Source organism: Marmota marmota, unplaced genomic scaffold (assembly GCF_001458135.2).
Source record: "Marmota marmota marmota unplaced genomic scaffold, marMar, whole genome shotgun sequence".
Classification (NCBI taxonomy): Eukaryota; Metazoa; Chordata; class Mammalia; order Rodentia; family Sciuridae; genus Marmota; species Marmota marmota.
The window spans coordinates 6,684,720-6,703,916 of record NW_026000206.1 but is presented as its reverse complement, the minus strand read 5'-3'; the positions used below and the strand labels follow the sequence as shown (position 1 = coordinate 6,703,916).

The 19,197-nt window shown below is 49.4% G+C and overlaps 1 protein-coding gene across 2 annotated transcripts in view; it reads left to right on the top strand.

Annotated features, from left to right (window-relative positions):
* The window catches only part of Eef1akmt2 (EEF1A lysine methyltransferase 2), an 80,807-nt gene that overhangs the window by 49,581 nt on the left and 12,029 nt on the right, over positions 1 to 19,197 (top strand). Inside the window, exon 7 of one of the 2 annotated variants that reach the window (XM_048791366.1) lies at positions 3,094 to 3,468. The exons of the other annotated variant lie outside the window; for it this stretch is intronic. The gene's annotated coding sequence lies outside the window, so the exon portion shown is untranslated. Of the gene's footprint in view, positions 1 to 3,093; positions 3,469 to 19,197 lie in introns of those variants that run through there. 2 annotated transcript variants of the gene reach the window in all.

Below are 19,197 nucleotides of genomic sequence, written 5' to 3'. Positions count from 1 at the left end.
ACCTGGTGGGTTGGGTGTCCTTGAAGTGTGTCCAGTGAGCAGGGCCTGATCCATGATGGAAGCTCAGAAAAGGGCAGGGGCTCTTCTTTCCTTCAGGAGGCTGGAGAGGGGAGCCTTTAAGTGCTGAGAACTGGCAGCAGGGGACGCTGAGGAGCAGCAAGGTGTCTGCAGAGCTTTTCAAAAAAGCATACCCTTAGGGAGTCCAGAAGAGTAGAGGAAAGTCACAAGGGGGAGGGAGGAGGGAAGGGAACAGGGAAATACTGGGGAACAACATTAGCCAAATTATATTGTTATATCATGTGCATGAACGAATATGTGACAATGAATCCCACTGTTCTGTGTCATTATGATGCACCAATAAAAATATGGAGAAAAAAAAAGCACACCCTTCTCATCTACTATTCCATTCTTGGGCCCGGAAGACTGAGTGTCAGACCCACCTTCAGGCCATTTGATGTTTTACCCAGGCAGTGTGATTTACTGGAGTTAATTGTACACCGTTAGGAAAATTTCTTGTTCTTTTTCTTAAAAAAAAAAAAAAAAAAAGACTAAGCAAATACTCAGATCAGCACAACCCCCATCATCACCACCACCATGCACACCTCTCTGATGTGTAATAAAAGAAACCTGCAGGCATAATTTGTTATGTAATATGCTGATAATACAAGTTTCGGTTTTAGATGGAAACCAGATGTGGAGGGGCTCTCTTTAATTGATCCAGCAAGGGGGAGATGTTAATAGATTAACTAGGCCCTGCAAGACCCAAAGGTGGCTTGTTTTTGTTTTTGTTTTAATTTAAGAGGCGAATCCCAGCCTCAGCTTTTTGGAGGTCTCTGCCTCTCAGCTTCTGCTTTGCTGCAGCTGTCCTTTCTGTCAGACTCCTCCTCTCTTGAAAGAGCCAGTTTGTTGCCAACACGAGGCACATGGCTGGCTCTGGCAGGGCTCAGCGCAGCTTAGCTCTGCTGGGCTCCACTCCTCCTTGCTGGTCCAGCTGCTGCCCTGTCCTCCACCCAACAAAATAGGCCTGGCAGGGGACTTGGGTGCTGTGAGGAATGTTGACTGGTCTCCCTGATCATCCAGGGAGAGTTTGTTTAAACTTGTTCAATGAATACACTTTCCCCCAAATCACTGACTCTCCTTTTTACTGTTTCCTGCTTAACTTTATGAAGATTCATATATACATACACACACACATATACATTTTATTTTGGGGGGGGTGTGGTAACCAGGGTTGAACCCACAGATGCTTGACCACTGAGCCACATCTCCAGTCCTTTTTGTTTTTTATTTTGAGACAGGGTCTCACTTAATTGCTTAGGCCTCCCTAAGTTGCTGAGGCTCGTCTGGAACTTGCCATCCTCCTGCCTCAGATTCCCCAGTCACTGGGATTGCAGGTGTGCACCATGGTGCACACCGAATCACCTTCACTGTGGCCCAGGGTTGTACTGTGATAGCTGACTCCATTAACAGTGGTTTCATTTTGTGCTGGGATGTGAACTTTAGAAACAGAAGTAGAGGTTTAGATATGCTGATGTGCCCTGAGACTTGCTTAGAAAATTTTTGTTTTAGTGCAGTTTACATTAACATGATTAATGACCATGCCACTGAAGTCCATATTCAAGAGCAATTTACAGTCCCCTAGGGTTCTTCTTATGGTAAAGTAATTTTCTTTGCCAAACAATATTGTTTTAAGGTAACTTCTTTGATACTTAATCCAAACCTCCTGTGCATGTGGTTTTGGGTAAAGGTTTGGGCTTTGGAAGTTTGGGTTGTGGTTTTGGTGATGGCTGTCCTAACCTTACCAAACTCTGGCCAGAGGGAACCTGGATTCTTTTCTAAGAAAATTCTCTGAGATCCTGAGCAGCAGTTGGGGCAATGCCGGTTTAACATGGGAGGAAATATCCAGAGGAAACTGGGCTTCAGGATGTCTTGGAGGGAATGCCAGGAACCTGGAGTTGAGGACAAATTTTTTTCCTTGAAGGGTCTTGGAGATACTTGAGCTTTTCTGAAAAATAGAGAGATGTCCTTGTTTAAAAAAAAAAAAAATTTTTTTTTTTTTTTTTTGTTGTTAAATGTGGGTTGATTGAGAGGGGAAATGCTGATGGGTGGGTCTGAAAGCAGCCTTAGGAACCCGAGAAAATAAAAACACATTTGAAGGACTCTGGAAGATTTTGCATTTCAAAGGGTCTACCTTGTAGACTTTCACATCACGTCAGGGGTTACAGAGAAGTGTGACAGGCACCCCCCCACACACACAACCCCCTGCTTCTTCAACCATTCTCCCTCTCTCCTGCTGTGGGGGCTGCAGGGGATGCTGCCTTTTGCATGGGGGATGGGTGTAGCTTGGCCAGACCACGCAGGAAAATCCTGCAAGCTAGAGCACCTCTTAGGCATCTGTCGTCTCTCGAAGGACTTTTTTCAGGGTGCCGCTCTCAGAAAGAAGAAGGCAAATCATGTTGGTAAACAACTCATTTGAGCCCAGAGTGTGGTGGCAGGCCAACTCATGTCTTGTCCGCTCACTCTTTTTGTTCTCTTGTTAAAGAAACATTTTCCTCTTGCATTGGAATAATGTGGCTCCGAAGGGTTTAGCCCAAATGGGTGCAATTTTTTAAGGATTCATAGCAACACCCACTGGTTTTTAAAGGCATTGCCTTGGCTTGGGGCTTTGATACACTCCTAATTCTCAAAGCCAGCCCACAATTAAAGCTGAAGAAACTGAGGCTCTGAGTGGCCAAGTAACTGGTCCAAGGCCACACAGCTGGAAGGCAGAGAAGCCAGTAATACTGCCTGGAGCTGTCTGGCTTCAGAGTCTGTTTGCTCTCTATAAGCCGTGCTATCATTTTGGGTGTTCATAAGATAAAGGCACTAGGTTCTGTTTTATCTCAAAGCATAAATTTTGTTTAGTCTTGTTAACACTATAGGGAAACTTAGAAATTTTATCTTCCTTTTTCTCTCTGCTTCTCTCTTTCCTATAGCCTGCCCTTCCTTCCTTCCTTCCTTCCTTCCTTCCTTCCTTCCTTCCTTCCTTCCTTCCTTCCTTCCTTCCTTCCTTCCTTCTTTCTTTTGAGTGATTGAATTCTTTATCTTCTGCAGGACCAAAGGCAGTGCCTCAACTGGGGAGACTGAAATGTTTTGCTTCATCCTTACAAAAGACAGATTCACAAGAAAATATGATGATTGCCAGTGACCTTCTGGGGGAAACAGGAAATAAATCTGGCAGCTCTCTAGAAGCATCACCATTTATTCGGATTTCATTTTCCATTCAAAGAGATTGCTAAAAGGGTTTCCAACTTCTTTTATTTTTTTCTTTTCCATTTGTAATTTAGACGTCTAGAAGTAAATTATGTTGTGGTGTTTGCCACCCTAAGTTTGTACAGTATCACATTTTATTTACATGCCTGAAGTAATCAAATAACCAAACACAGTTGTATATCTTCCAGCATGGGGGGACTTGGTATGCCCCAGCCAGGACTGAACAGAGGCCCTGCATTCTGTCTCAGACAGATGGCTCTTTGCAGGTTGGTCCTGGTTTGTGAGTGTGTGTCAGGGTGGGGAGGGTTGGGGGGCAGAGTGAAGCTGCCCATCTCAAGAAGGGCTGCCTGCCTGGGTCTGCTGTCTTTTCTGTCCCTAGGAGTTTATGGGGCAAGGCTGGGCCCCTGTGCTCTGGGTTTTTAGAAGCTACAACAGTGGTTGGCTGCATATGAGAGTTTCTTGGGAAAGTTTAAAAAAAATCTTGTTGCCCAGACTTCTTCCAGGACCAATTACATCACAACATCAAAGAGTGAGGGTAGGACCCAAATATCAATATCTCTGAATTGATTTCTGAATTGATTCTGTTGTGTATCCAAACTAAGGACTGAGGGCTGGAATAGACCCCACCATTCCTGGTTTTCCTTAGCAAGGGATTGGGGACCTTCCTGTGCAAGAGTGGAGCAGACCTTTTAGAATTTTCTGCTGCCACCACATCTCAGTGAAGGAGGAAAGGTACCCATCCCTGGGTGAAGTATGACTGGTGGAGTCATCTAGGTGGTCATGCTTCTGGGCCAGGCCATGGGCAGCACACAGGCTTCAGTGTGCCTTGGAGCCACCTTCTCTCTGGCAGCTGCTGCTTGGGGTGCACTCTCAGGCAGTTCTCCTGCAGGGCCTGCCTCCCCACCATCTTGGGGCCTGGGGATTTGGCAGATAGTCTACTGTGGGCCTCAGGGGAGGAAAAATGCAGTTTGGGTCCAGGGTGCATCTTGATGCTTCCCCATGAGTGATTGGTTCTTTTTACCCAAATTTGCAGTTGAGTCACTTTGGTAGCCACCTGGTTGTACCTGGCAGCTCAGAACTGTCTTCCCAGACTGACTAGGGGTTATATTTCATAGAATCATGTTTAGAGCAGCCAGGGCCTTGGAGAGTAGAGCTTCTCTGCCCTGCTGATGAAAGCTGCTGGTAAAAACTTTTGGAAGAGAGATCCAGTTCCCAAGGGGTGAGGGAACTCTCCCAAAGTCACGTGCCAGTGCTTAGAAGGGCACACTAGGTTCCCCGAGTCCCTGATCTCCTGAGATCTCTAGGTGTGGGATCTCATTCCAGCTTGTGGGACAGTCTGTTTTTGCATAGACTAGCAGATGAACTGAATCAGCATTGAGAATTCTTTAGTCAGGGGGAAAATGTGCTCAGTGACTCTTGGGTGACTCTGGCAATCCCTGCCATTTTTTGACCTCCTCTACTGATGCGTGTTCCTGGTCCCCGTATTTATTGAAAGTGGACAGCTCACTCTGCTTAGGCTGACACTCTGCTTCCCCTGCTGCAAGACAGCGGATGGGACGTACCGAAGTCCCATGGGACAGGCTCAGGGGAAAGGGTGTTGGCCTCTGCCAAGTCTGTGCCTTTGCTTTTCTGTGCCCTGCTGGTGGGGAGTAGGTCAGGGCTCTTCCCCCTGCCAGAAGGTGGTTTGGGCAGGCAAGAGGAAGGGAGAGTTGTTTTTTCCGGGCCTGTTATTCCTACCCTTGTCCAGCAGATGTTGATGGGGCCCTGCTGAGTGTCCGGCAGGAGGTGGGTTTGCTTCCCTGATTCTCAGCTCAGCCTGACCAGGGGACAGCCCCATTTTGTTGCTGAAGGCACTGTTGCTCTAAGACATTACCTGATGCCATGGGCTTTGACCTCAGTCCTCTATTCTTCCCACTATGCCATGATTCCTCTTCATCCAGTGTCTACCAGTGCAAAGGTGGCAGACTTCCTGCTGTGAGTGGTGTGGGGGGGGTCACCCCCCTACCCCTGTCACTGTGGATACTCCCTGATGACAGCTGACCTGGCACATGCTGCTGTTTGTAGGACAGGATTTGGGCAGCAGGGCCTGTTGGGTGGGCCTCCAGCTCCTGGAGAGCTGGGCCTCTCTGGGGCCTCTGTGTGTCCTGGCAGTTCCCTGAATACAGGAGGTGGCTTACGCAGGTTTCTGCCGCTTTCTGCCCTGTCTCCCTCATTCCATGGAGGCCACCCTCCTTTCCAGGCTGCCCGCTGGCTGAAGCCTGAAGCACCCTGCTGGACAAAGCGCAGCTGGGAGAGGCCTCTGCTGAGCCTGGAATTCCCCTTGCTCTGGCATTCACGTTGGCCAGGGGCCTGGAGTGCAGGAGGTTCTATCTGCCTGCTGGAAGCAGCCTCTCAGCAGGTTTGAAGGTGGAAAGACTGTCCTCTGCAGCTGGCACCTCCATGCTGTGGTGAGGAGAAGGAGCCTGTCTCCTGGGACTGGATGGGAGGGAGGTGTGTATGTAGAATGCAGGGGAGCCCCTCCGGCATGGTAACCTCTCTCCCTGAACTCCCTCTGGCAGTCAGATGATTGAATTTCCCAGACAGAAGGTAGTGGGTATAACACTGCTCGCTCACTGCACCTAATTTGTGCTTACCCTGCTGGCCCTCTTTCTGGTGTTCTTAGGAGCATTACTCAAGAGTCTGCTTGAGAAGCCCCTCGCAAAGGGCAAGGTGCCATGCAGAGGAAAGTGAGCCAGGAGTTGAGGCTGACAGACACAGAGGTTCTGCTGTGAGGTCTAGGCAGCCTGCATGCCCACAAGGGCCTTCCTGTGGTACAGGAAATACGGGGATTGCTCAGCATCACAGAGGAGCTTGGGCCAGAAGACCCAGGTCCACATCCTGTAGGGCAAAGGTGGCTTTCAGCTCTGGAATCAGTGTTTGGCTTCGCATCTGCCCTTTGCTGACCGTGTACCCTTAGCAGGTGATGTCGCCTCAAGTGTGTCTTCCTTTATTTGGACTGTGATGACACTAAGAGCACTCAGCCCATGCATTTGGGGCACTGTGTGTGTCCATGGTTGGGGACTCTTAGAGTCCAGTGACCGTTAATGGTACTTGGGGGACAGATGGTGGGCTCCTAAGCTCAGTGGGGGGAGGACACAGGACAGAGCAGTGGGACTCACACTTGAGCCAAGCCTGGCTGGGTGGGTTGTCTGGGGGACAGCTTTTGCTTCCTGTCAAGTTTTGTTCTCAGCTGGCATAGAATTTTTTCAGAAGGAAGAGTTTTTTGGTTTGTTTTGTAATTTAGTTTGCAGTGTATCTTTTAACAAAATTTAAGAGTGGTGAAATCTTTTAAGCTTTCTTTTTAGCAAACTAAATCTCTGTTTACCAAAAGTGATTTGGTTTGGTCCATAGAAAATTAAATGTGTGTATGGGTCAAAATGTGGCCTCTGAATCTTGGCTCTGCTCTGACTGGCAACTTCCATAAGTGAATTCTTTAGAAATTTTTATGGCTGCACTTAGCAGGACTGAGGGTACAGGGTCCACTTAACCATCTCTGAGTTTCCTTGAGAACCTCTGCACCTGATGTCTTTGTTACCTGGCCCCTCTTTTCTGTTTGAGGCACCTCCTTGGACAACTCTAGTCCACATCCTCTAAATTCAGGTGATGTAGCTGCAGTTGGGGTGCCACCCACAGATTCATGTGGGGTGAGATCTGGCTGCTCTGGACCACAGCACCCAAGCATCACCACGGTCTCCTCATGGAACAAGAGCACGTCTAAACTCATCATGGTTTTTGAAATAAGTCCTTGACCAAATGACAGAGGGCAGGGCCTGGACCCTCCCAGTGGTATCTGGGTTTCCTTTGGCACAGGCTGCCCGTTCTAGCCACCTCTGCCCTCTGTGTCTTGTGAGTGTTGCTCCTTGCCTTCCCTGTCCCATTGTCTTGTGGGGTGAGCAGGAGGCATAGTCTTGACACATAAGATTTCCTGCTGGACTTGGGACAGCTTTTGGAGGAGACCCCTCGGTATAGGAAAACTTTATTACTTACTGGGTCCTGGGAGGGGACTCTGTGTTTCAGGCTGTGGTGACCCTTCCCCCTAAGGGACTGTGGTCTTAGCCCTCTCCAGAGGGCCACAAAGGTGGCTGAGCTTGGGTGGCTTTGACACAGACCCTCTTATTGGGTAATTTAGTCACGAAACTTTCTAACAGGCTGTATGAGAGGTGACCGAGACATCCGGGCTGCCTCTGGCCCAGTGGATGTGACAGCTCCTCTGCCAAGCCGAGATGCTCTCTTCAGGTGTGTTGCTGTTTGTGTGGTGAGCATGGGATGCACCTGCTATGGTGGTTCCCTGGCTTGCTTCAGTTCACCAGTAGTACATGCCACTGTCAGACCTTTCATGAGGCCTGAAGAGCCGAATCCCATTTTCAAAGTTCTCCTGGGCTTGTGCTCTGGATGATCAGACTGCAGCCATTCATGGAGTTCCTGCTGTGGGCTGGCGGTGTGCTGAGTGTAGGCAGGTGTGTGCAAGCAGACTCTGTGGAAGCCATAGGAAGGCTTCTTGTGCTAGGCTCCAGGGAGGAGAACAGGAAGGTTTCTTGGAGGAGGTGACACAGACCCGAGTCTTGAGGATGAGCAGGGGTTAGACAGATGGAGAATGGAGAGCAGTATGTGCAAACACACAGTAGCCTGAGTCTGTCCCTTGGGGCCTGGGGGATACCTCAGCATGTGAGTGAGAAGAGTGCAGATGGGGGAGCTAAGCTGGCCAGGGCCAGGGTAGCAGTGGAGTATGAGGCGAAGGAGTCTGGACTTGAACCCTGAAGTTTGGGCTAGAGTTGGGCCATGCTGTGCTGGTGCTTGCAATGTAGAATGCTCAGTGTCTGAGAGCAGAACAGGTTTGGAGCAACTTAGAAGCTACTGTGTGACCAGGGAGAGAGATGGGCAACAAGGGCAGGGTGAAGGTCATGGCCAGGGTGAATAGCAGTCAGCTGGTGAGGGAGCCGAAGGAAGGCAGTAGGGGTCAGTTTTTTCCAGTGGGCCTCTCTAGGGACCATCTTCTCTGTGACATTGGCCAGGGACCTAGCCCTTTTGACCTTGGAGTGACCTCCTGGGAGGGGCAAGAGCCTAGCTCTTTAACAGTGGAATTTTCATCCAGGGCCACCTGCTGGGCAAGAGTGATGTGATCTTTGTATATATTTAGTTGCAGCTTGCATTCAGTGGGGGCACCTGGGGTTCCCAAGATCCCCCCATATCTCTTGCTCGTGCCTACATTAGAACTATAGAAATCAAAATGAACAGAACTTTTGGCATGGCAGGAGTTGAAGAAGTCTGATTCATTGTAAAACTACCTTTCTTCCTTCCTTAAAGGGAAAAAAAGCATCGAACCATGTTAGTGTGATTGAAAAAGGAGCTTCAGTACCCCTTTGGCTCTGTCGCAGCTTGTTCTCCAAGGGTGGGGGAAGTTGCTGACACAGACACTTGAGAATGGCCTGCCTGGGTCACCTGACTGCTGGTGGCTGGCGCTCCTGAGGCCTCACTGTCCGCAGATGCCAGCCCAGATTCCAGGCCTAGTTGACTGTGTGGCATGTGACTCAGGCTTGGAGAAGGAGAAATAGGAAAATAACGAAGCTTCGAAGGGCATGGCTGGGGTCAGCAGTGCGTCTCAGCCTTTTGGGTGTACTTTCTAAGCCCTGTAGGTTTGCTTGTTAACGTTTACTCCTGAGGAGGAAAGGAAGTTAGTTGACTGCGAATGGGCTTCATCTTGCCAGCGATCCTCTCATTCGCAGGGAGGGTGGCCAATGCCTTCGCCTCTTAGAAAGAAAACTGAAAGGGACTGAGCCTGGCTGGGTCGAATAGGCCAAAGGGTGAACTGCAAACTGGGGTGAAAAGTGGCTTGGCCTGGAATGGGAGCCGAGACCCCACGTAGGTCAGCCCCCGGCTGCTGAGGGTACATCGTGCTTGGGTGAATGAGTTTTTACTTGCTTTGGGGAATTTTTTTTTCTTTTAGCTTGTGTGGGGTCAGGCATGTCCTTGTGGATTCCCAAAATGGGTTCAGGAAGTCACTGTTATGGGACGTGGTACTTTGGCACTGCAGCTCATGCATAGCATGGCTGGCAGGTGTCTATTCACCTGCAGAGCTCTCAGGCCTGTCAGCTTCCTGCCCAGCTTCCAACCAGTGTGAAAATGCCTGGCGTGCCAGGCGCGTGGTGCATGCCTGTAATCCCAGAGGCTCAGGAGGCTGAGGCAGGAGGAGTTCAAAGCCAGCTTCAGCAACAGTGAGGCGCTAAGCAACTCAGTGAGACCCTGTCTCTAAATAAAATACAAAATAGGGCTGGGGATGTGGCTCAGTGGTTGAGTGCCCCTGAGTTCAATCCCCAGGACCAAAAAAGAAAAACAAAAGAAAGAAAGAAAATACCTGGCATGTCCTGTGAGAGAACAACCACGCACAGCCACTCCTGCCCAGTTGCTGGAGCATCATTGGCTGAGGGAGACCAGGTCATATTCCTCGTAATAGGCAATGAGCGGCATGGCCAGGCTTCGGATGCCCCTGGAGGCAGAGGGTCTAGTTTCCAGCCCTGAGATGTGGCTGAGGAGAAAGCTGGAGCTCCGTGTTGCTCCTTGTGAGCTGGGTGCCCAGTTCCTATTTAACCTCCGCTAATTTTTGGCCCAGCCCCTGGTGCTGCTGGTGCCAGCATGGTAGTCCTGGCGGTGGTGTCTTAGGCCCTGGAGGAGTAGATGGCAGCCCTGAATGCCCTCTTTTGTGCTGTGGATGGTCTTGGCAGACAGGGCCGAGGAGAAGGGAGTTGATCTGGTGGCTCTTCTGGGCAGGAGCCCGTGTTGTGCTCAGCGGAGTTGAGCCTTCCTCCCATTTGGCTGAGCCTGCTCACGTGGTGGTCTGTAGAGCTCCGGGAGGAACCATAGAGAGTGCCTCTTTTGGGCCCCCCTCACCAACGTGGGGGTAGTGGACTCCTCGTGGGGCAGCAATGCTGTAAGGGGCAGCCAGCCCTCACACGGCTCTCTAGCGCACCAGACCTGTACAGCCCTGCCTGGTGAGGGGACCACCTCGCGCAGGGTGCTCCTGTGGTTACTGGAGGGGACATGGGGCCCAGAACAGAAGAGCTTGATGTCTTAAAGCCCTTAAGCAACTGTTGAATTTGTGTTTCTTAATGACCTCCCTTATAGAAGAAGCTGCTTATGGTACAAGGCAGCAGGAGTGAGTGCAGAGAGCCAGGCTGAATCCTGGGTAGGGCTGACGTCACTTGGAAAAGAGAGGAAGAGAGAGCACAGCGTGGCATGGAACCAAGAACTAGGAGGCCTCGTCCTGCTTTTTCTAGTCCTGTCCCTTGGTTGTGTTTGTGAACTAGCTCCTTCGCTTTCTGAGCTGCAGTCACCTCTCTGTGGACTGGGACTGGTGGTGCCTGCTTCATAGCCCCAGAGGGATACGTGGGAGAGGCAGAGCGAGCCAGAGCCCCGAGGACCTTCTGTTTCAAGACCTTCTCTACACATATTTTTTAAAGTCCATTGTGTGCTAAGTGTGTTGCTGGCTTCTCATTTAACTCTTACAACCACCTATGAAGTGAGGACTAATATTGTTTGTTTTTTGGCAGTGCTAGGGATGCAACCTGGGGTATCTTACATGCCTAGCTTGTGCTCTACCTTTGAGCCACACCTCTGGGCCCTGTTTTTCCCCTTTTTTTTGAAGTGAAGGACTTAAGGTTCAGTAAGATGCCCAAGGACATCCAGCTGGTTGAAAGTAGTTCTGGGATTTTAACTGCCAACTATACTCTCAGGAGTAGGTACACTGAAGCCTGGCAACCCAAACCATCCCATTGCTTGCTTTTATAAATAAAGTTATATTGGTACACAGTCATATGGATGAGTGTACACAGTATCTGTGGCTGCCTTGACACTACAGTGGCATAGTCTACACAACCTAAAATATCTGCTCCCTGGATCTTTACAGAAAAACAACAACATACTCAACAACAAAAAAGTATTCTTTACATGCACTCTCTGGACTCCAGACATAGGCTGTGCAGTGTGGCAGCTGCTAGATGCATGGAGCTATTTAAATTTATACTAATATGTGAACTTTAAAATTCAGTTCTTCAGTTGCACTGGCATGTGTCAAGTGCTCAGTACCTGCTGCATGGACATGTTTGGACAAGTGCAGATATACAACCTTATCTCCACTGTGGAATGGCCCATTGGGCCAGAGGACTCTGGGCTAGCTTCTAAGATGTGGGGAAATCTAAGTTTGAGAGGATCAGAAGTTCAGAAGAGGCATTCTGGTGAAAGAAGGGACACTAGAGTTTCCTGGCCTGCAAACAGAATTGGGAATTGGTTTGTTTGACTCTGAGGGGATGAAGAAGATATCTGCTGTGGCAATGGGAATCTGGGCCCGACCACTGCCGTGCAGCTCTTCAGCCTGTGACCCAGCTCCCTTCTCCTAGCCCTGAGCTCGCTGGGGCCCTTGGCCTCCAGCTCTGTTGTGTCTAACCCCTGTGGGTAGGTCTGCGTGCTGGGCCCTGTGGAAATCTGCAGAAATCGGCTTTCCTGTATTCAGGTCCTGCTCTGTCCTGGACCTTCTAGACCTGACAGGTTATACCACTGTTCCTGTGTGCTGGGGTGGGAAGATTTCTGCTCTGACGCCATGGCCATGTTTTCCATGGGCAGCAGGAATTGCTTTATTCACTCAAAACAGTGGCTCCTATGTAGCATGAGGAAGGAGGACGTGTTCCAGGTTCTTCCGCTAGTTGATGTCAAGGACATCCAGCTGGTTGAAAGTAGTTCTGTCACAATGCAGTCTGGTGAGTCGCTCGGAGCTGGGCTAACCTGGACCTCTTGTCTTGCTTGGCTCACATATGCCTGGAATGGGACTCTCCTGGGAAGCTGATCGGGGGCAGTGTCGTTTAGAGGTGTAAAGGTGCATATGGAGAGCATGGATCTCCAGTTCATTGGAGCCAGGCGTAAGTGCCTCAGTGCCAGAACCACCTCCCCACCCTTGTGCATGCTGATGGTGAGGAAGAAAGCTTTGTGGCCACTTGCACCAGCCAGTCGTGTCCAAGCTGGCTGCACTGGCATCCCTGAGACTCTGTGCTAGAGTCCACTCTGCAGGAATTTACTTCTGAGCCAGCGCCCACCACCTTTGTATCAGGATGAAAATATTTTAAAAATGCAAGAATACCTTGCCAGGAGGTATTTTCAGGACTAGGTCAGAGTGAAGAAAGAAGAAAGCTAGATAAGCCTGGTAATATCTACCACAGAATAGTTGCGTGGAAGAAATGCCTACTAAGGAGGAAGTTGGGGTTAGGAGGATGAACATGGAAAAAATTTTTTTCCTTCATGCTTTGAAAGGGGAAATGGCCCTGGAAGGCCAGACTTGATTGCAGGTTTCCCTCCCACCCCTCTGCACCTTTGACATTCTACTTGCTTGCAACTGGCTACTCCCAGAGGGTCTCTTCTGCCTTCTTTCTTTATCCCCCTTTGGAGGGTGAATCATGGCAGATCAGGGTGTGCCTGGAATTGATCACTGCTGTCCCAGCACTCAAAAAGGCAGCTAATTCTCTGTGCCCCAGAGAACCCTGGTATAAACAGGTGTATGATGGAAATGGTCTGTTTTTCACTTGGAGAGCTGGCATCTGTTGAGCACCTACTATGTGCCACACTCTGTATATACATTTTTTTTTTTCATGAGATTTTCTCATGTTCAGTTGTTGGTTAACTTGCCCCCCTTTACAGGGAAGGAACTGAGCTTGAGCCCTGTCCCTGAGAGTGGGGCTCACAATGGACTGGAGCCTGGCTTGGAAACCAGCTTTCCTCTGCTCCAAAGTTTTTCTCCTACCCGGTTTTGTCCCAGTTGTGCACCAAGCTGCTCTTTGAAAGAGAAATCTCTTGCTCTTCTGGGTGGGTTCTTCGGTCACATTTTTATCCTGGCCTGTGGGCAGAGAAGTAGGTTGCTCTCTGTGGGGTGACATTTAAGAAAGCCATCGAACTTTCCCTTTGAATGTGTTGTTATGGTACAAGAAGTCTTCGTTTGTCCTGAGCTATTTTGAAATAAAAGGCAGGAAACTCCCCTCTTGTTTCTATATCTTGCTCAGAAGTCATCAAAACAGCATCCTCTGTTCTGTGTAGTGGTGAGCGAGGAAGCAGCTGTTCTGCTCGTGATGACCTGACCAGAACTGGCCGTCTGGAGTGTCAGGGAGCCAGGATTGTCTTCCCATCTGCTGAGTTTACTTGCATTTGCTTAAAGTATTTGGCATGGAACCCTTTCCTTCCTCCATCCCCCTTGTGGGAGAGGCCAGAGGGGGCAGACCCCAGACCACATCTGCTCCACATGATGCCATAGCCTTGAAAAGGGACAAGGTCAACCATTTCTCCAGCACATGGTGGTGGGCCTGCCCAAGAATTGGGGTTTCATGGGTCTACTTTCAGCCCAGAGTTTGTATACGGGTGGGCTGGGATCCAGGTGTGGTCCTCAGACTTGGTTTTGTTTGGTCCAATGATGCTCTTTGAATTTCTTGATAACATTTAAAAATCAGGTGATTATATAAAGAAGGCTAGATTTTGACTTCTCTTCACAAACGACAAGAGTTTTAACATTAGTTTGGACCCTCTTTTCCTCATAGTTAGGTGTAGACAAAGATGTCCACTGTAGACTGGCCACATCTTCTGCATGCCATTGTAGTTCTGGCCTTTGTGTGGCCCTAGAAGGCGTTTGCATTTGAGTTTCCTGGAGTGGTGGAGACATTCAGAAGACAGATTCAAACTTTCTGGCTCTGTAGGTTACTTGGTGCTGGATGAGCTGGGATGAATGGCAGTTACTAGTGGAAATGTCCAGGTCACTGCTTCTAGTGCTCAAGGTCATTGCCTCTATAATCCTGCTAGCTGTTCTAAGCTGAAACTCAGAGAAATCAGAATGCCTCCACAGTAACTGCTAACAGGAACTCCAGAAAATTCCAAATGTGTTCTTTAAGTCTCAGAGGCCAGTCTTGGCCCAGAGCCCTTCTGCCCCAGCGTCTGTTCCAGGTTACCCTATGATGTGGAGTAACCGGGGCCCGAAGGTCCTTCTCCATGAAGTCACTGAGGCACTTTGCGCAGTTTAATATTCTCAGTCTAAAAAGAATCTATGATTTTAATAGATGCTATGGGATTTTTGTTAACATTGAGAATTTTGTCTTTAACTTCTCTTGACAGGCAGTCCAGCTGCCATTATCAAGTAGATAACTTCTGCTGGGGAAAGAGGAAGATTGCTTAGGGTCAATTAAACATGCTTCTCAGAGTCTTCTAGCTTATTCTTTTCAGAAGAGGCTTGGTGAAGCAAGTGGAAATAAAGAAAAGATTCTCCAATGGTCATACATGTTTTCCAAGAATGGAGTTTTTCTCTTCAGATTTTCTTACACATTTAATCATAGTCACCGCTTCCAATTCCCTTTTTCACTGAACCCTGTTTTTTTCTTCTCTTATTGTAAACATTCTGTACACTTTTCTTCTGATTGTCACACATATTTGAGTACACAGTCAACTTTTGGGCTTCCTGATGACATTCTGAATTTTTTGCTGAAGTTGAGAATTATGTGGGCCATAAATCACGTTGCCCGAGAGTCGTTCCTGCCTCTGCTGATTTGTGGCAGAAACATGGCTTCCCCCATCTGCTTCCTCCTCCTGCACTGATGTGTCCATTCTGGCCTTCAGGGTTAGTCCAGCCCCTGCTTTGCTAAGCCAGCCCTGATTCTGTGCAAGGGGCCCGAAGGCCCTGAGGATGCCTGCATCATTTTGAGTGTATTCTAGGACCGTTGGGAATTCCTTAAGAACAAAGACTAGGTCATCTCGATCTAGTCACAGGGCCTGGCCTAGAGGAAGTGCAGGGGTGGGCCATAGGCCTCCTACCCTTTACTGACTTCTTAGCTTTTGCAAGAGACCGCCTTTATGGGTCCTACTTTTCTCGTCTGCAAATTGTGTCCCCAGATGCCTGGTTCTGGGACCAAATACTCTTGACACAGTGGATTATAAACTCAAGGAGGCAACAGACAACCGGAAGTTTTCACACTCAGTGTGCTGGTGGCACACTGAGTGGGGACTGAAATTTTATGTACCTATGTGCTGCTGCTGCTGCTGCTAGTGGTTCGGGAATCACACTTGGGGAACTATTATGTTAAAACCATTTTGTTCAGGCAGGTGCCAGAGGGGCCAGTATGTGCCCAGCAGAGGTGCAGGCTGGTCATGGGTCTTGGCTGCCTGGCTTGTGACCCGTCTTTCCTTTGATGGTTCTGCTGTGCAGTGGTGCACACATTCAAGACTTTCTTGGAAACCTAGATGCCCAGAGATAATTTTGTTTTCCAGCCAGATGTTTTCATGGGTGCTGTTTGTCTTCAGACTCTCATTCTGATCAGAGAGACTTTTATTCCCTATCTTTTGGCTATTCTTTCTCTTCTGTTCACCACCCACCATTCATTGGTAACCCCTTCCCCTTCCTTATCTGGACCCTGGTTGCCAAAGGAGGTGACCTTGGTTAGTTTGAATTTTGAGCCTTGGTTTCTCAGATTTGTTTGACCTCTTCTTACTGAAGAGGCTGTGGTAGGGTTCAACCAAAAAGACTGGCGTGGGTATACTGGGCTCCCCAGCCCTCCAGAGTGTTTCCCATGATTTTCTGCTGGCTGCTATCAGTTCCCAGACTGGGCTCCCTTTGTCATTTTCTCCATGTAGTAGTGACAACTTGGACACCAATATCCCCAGAATCAATTCTTTTATCTCTTCTTCTTGTACCTGGCAATGAATGGGCCTGGTCAGGCCTTTTGGAAGTCGAAGAGACTTTGTGGTAACTGGGGAAACTGAGACCCAGAGCCAGGAGTAAGTTCATCTAGGGTCAGCCAGTGGTCGGATCTAGGTTGCTAGGGGTGGTTAGCTACCTGCAAAGATTGGTTGCACTCATTTTTTTTTCTTTTGTCCAGAGGGAATGTGAAATCATTCCTGGCCTTGTATCTTTGCTTCAGATGGCCTAGCTGCCGGTATTGAGCAGTCACCATCTTTGCCTAGCTTTGCAGTCTCCTCTTGGTTGTGTTTTGTAGAGGAGTCTAACCTCCTTCCATTCCTGCTCCTCAAAAACTAGGAGACACTGAGTCAGTGGTGGTTTGAGTGGAGCCTCTGCTGTTTTCCTGGCCTGCTGTTGCCCCAGCGCTCTGCCTTCCTCACTCCCAGCCCCGGGCAGCTCTAGCACGATGGCCCTTGTGCTTTCATAGCCACAGAAACACGTGGGGAGCGCGTGCCCTGCACATGCCTTGGGCACATATTTGTAGCTCTGGAGTCGGAGACATTCTCACATGGGGCCTTGTGTGGCCACTCCCTTCCCCATAGGAGAGCACAATTGTCACATTGTATCGGCATTCTGGATTAGCTGTGTGGTCGTCAGGGACAGCGGTTGGTATCCTGGGAAATAGAAAACTGCTTTGCAATTTTGCACCCTTATGCTGCCATTTTATGGAAGGAAGAGGTTTGGGAACCTCTGTCAGGATCCCCTGGGTTACCAGACTGTTCAGCTAAGTAAGCTACCAGCTTTGACCCTTGCAGTCAGTTTTCCTGGTGTTCTCCCTGACAAAGGGGAGAGGTGGCCGGGTTTGGAGTTAGGAGGATGTGGAGGGCCAGGAGGGGGTGCTTGAGGCTTCCTGGTATGGCAGATCTCTGTATTTGGCCTTGTGAGGGGGGCTGGTATTGGCTGGTCATTGTGCTGCCACACCTATTTGGGAATCGTGGGGCTCTTCTACTAGGAGCTGAGATCTCAACTCCCAGCTCCCCTGCAGCTGGCTGGAGGGTCCGACAACTCAGTGCCTTCCTTTTAGAATGTTTTAACCCTAACTCTGGCTAATCTGCTCCTACCCATCTGTGAAGGTCCAGCACTCCTGTCACCTCCAGGAAATCTCAGATCTGTACCTCCCTTCTTGGGCTCTGTGTTTACTCCTCCCACCCCCACCTTTTTCCTGTGTTGCTAGAGGTTGGCCCATGGTCCTGTGCATCCTAGGCAAGTGCTCTACCACGGAGCTACATCCCCAGCCTCACTCCTCTGCCCTTGGAACTTATTTTGATACCTATTATGCCTTGTGGTAGACTTATTTGAGCATTTGGTGTTTTTGTGAACTTGACTATGAACCTCTGTCTCCCTCCCTGGGTCCCTAGCACAGCCAGCCCAAAGAGGGTTGGACTTGGGACAGGACTGTGATACCAGGGGGAAATAATGAGGAAGAAGTACAACACAGGGTGTGCCAAGGATCTGCCTGTGGCAGTCAAGTCACTGAGAAAACACTTATTTTCTGTAAAAGTCTGTTCTGAAGAACGCAGCATCAAGCGCATATTTGACTCCTGGGACAGTTCCGCCCCTTGACCCTCCTTATGCTCTGTGGCAGCTCCCAGGCCCTTGAGCCTGTTAGCTCCAGCAGAGCTGTGGAGGCCTGCACCCAGCAGGCTCTGCCTGGTCCAGAGCTGGCCCTGCACCTAGACTCTTTCCTCTAAAAGCAGAGCACAGGAAACAAAGCCAGCGTAGAGGGGCTCTGGACTCAAGATTTGCCCATGATGAGGTGAGCAGGGCCGCCTGCCACCCTTGCCATTGTGGATCGGGTGAGAGTTTGCAGTCCCTCAGGAGGTGTGAGCAGTATCAGAAGTGGGGACTTTGTGCCTGCGACAGTCTGCTAGCCACTGAGCATAACTGTTGTGCCCTCTGCTGTGGAACCCAGACAGCTCCGAGCCCTGCCCTCTGAGGATCAGGAGGTGCGAGGCTTTGAATTAGTGTTAACAACTCAATTTTCACAGCTGTGGGAAACCCCCAAAGCAAGAGAGATTTCAGCACTTTTTGGCAGCAAGGAAGTTGACTTAGTGTGGTGACTGTTTTGTGTTCAGAGACATTTCCTGAGTAGCTCTTCATGTCAGATACTGGGGACTCGAGGGACTAAAGTGGGGTTTGTCCCCTCCATATGCTCACAGTCTGTGGTGGTGACAGACACCTCTGATTCAAGCTCTGAGTTGCTCAGAGGTAGAAGGCCTGAGTCGGTGTGTGGCGTAGGGAAGGCCTCTTGAGGAGGCCATATGAGCTTGAGGACGGTAATCTAGAGGTCAAGGAGGCTGAGAGGTGGCAAGGGAAGATGGAGCACCAGGTGTGAGTGAGCAATGAAAGCCAGAAACAGCGTGGGGTGCTTGGGGGGAGTACAGCAATCTGTGTGTCCAAATGGCTTTAAAGTCACAGGCAGTTTGTGCATGAACACAGCCGCGAGGAACTCTTCCCCAGTCCTGTCCCTCTGCACAGTGCCTCCCCTCTCTGGAGGAACTCCCGCTTCTATTCGTGTTTCTCCTCCAGAGATAGTCCACGCAGGAGTAAGCCCGTCTATGTCAACATCTGTAGTTTATATTAATTGGTTCCTAAAAAATATTGCCTGTTTTTTGGTACAAGTTAATACCTGCATGTGACACAAAAAGTTACTTCTTAAGGAGTCTCCTGTCATTTCTTTCTCTGCCACCTATTTTCCTTCCCTGAAGTCAACCGAGAAGTTTCTTTGTATCTTTCCAAAGACTTACATATCATTAGTATAAGTAGTTATTTAGTTTCTCCCCAGAGGGAGCTTCCCTGCCCACTCTTCTGGTCTTTCCTCCTCCCTTCTCACGCCCTGGGAGATCGTCCCACTGGAGCCCATGGCGCTCTTTTGGCCTCTTGCAAAGCTGCATGAGTGTCCCAGTATCCATTCATCCTGCTCCTCCTAGTGGGTAGTCAGGTGCTTCCCATCTTGGGTCTGTGAAATTGCACATATCTTACACCTGAGCATTACTGCTGAAGGACAGACACATTTGGCAATTGAGGCTTCTGTGGTTCAAGGAGAGAGTGGTAAGACGGTGACAATGGCACAAGGACTCTGGGGCAGATATTGCGTGCTCATCTTGAAGTTGACTTGTTTCTCTTTGTGAAATGCGAGTGACTTTTCAATTGGGTTC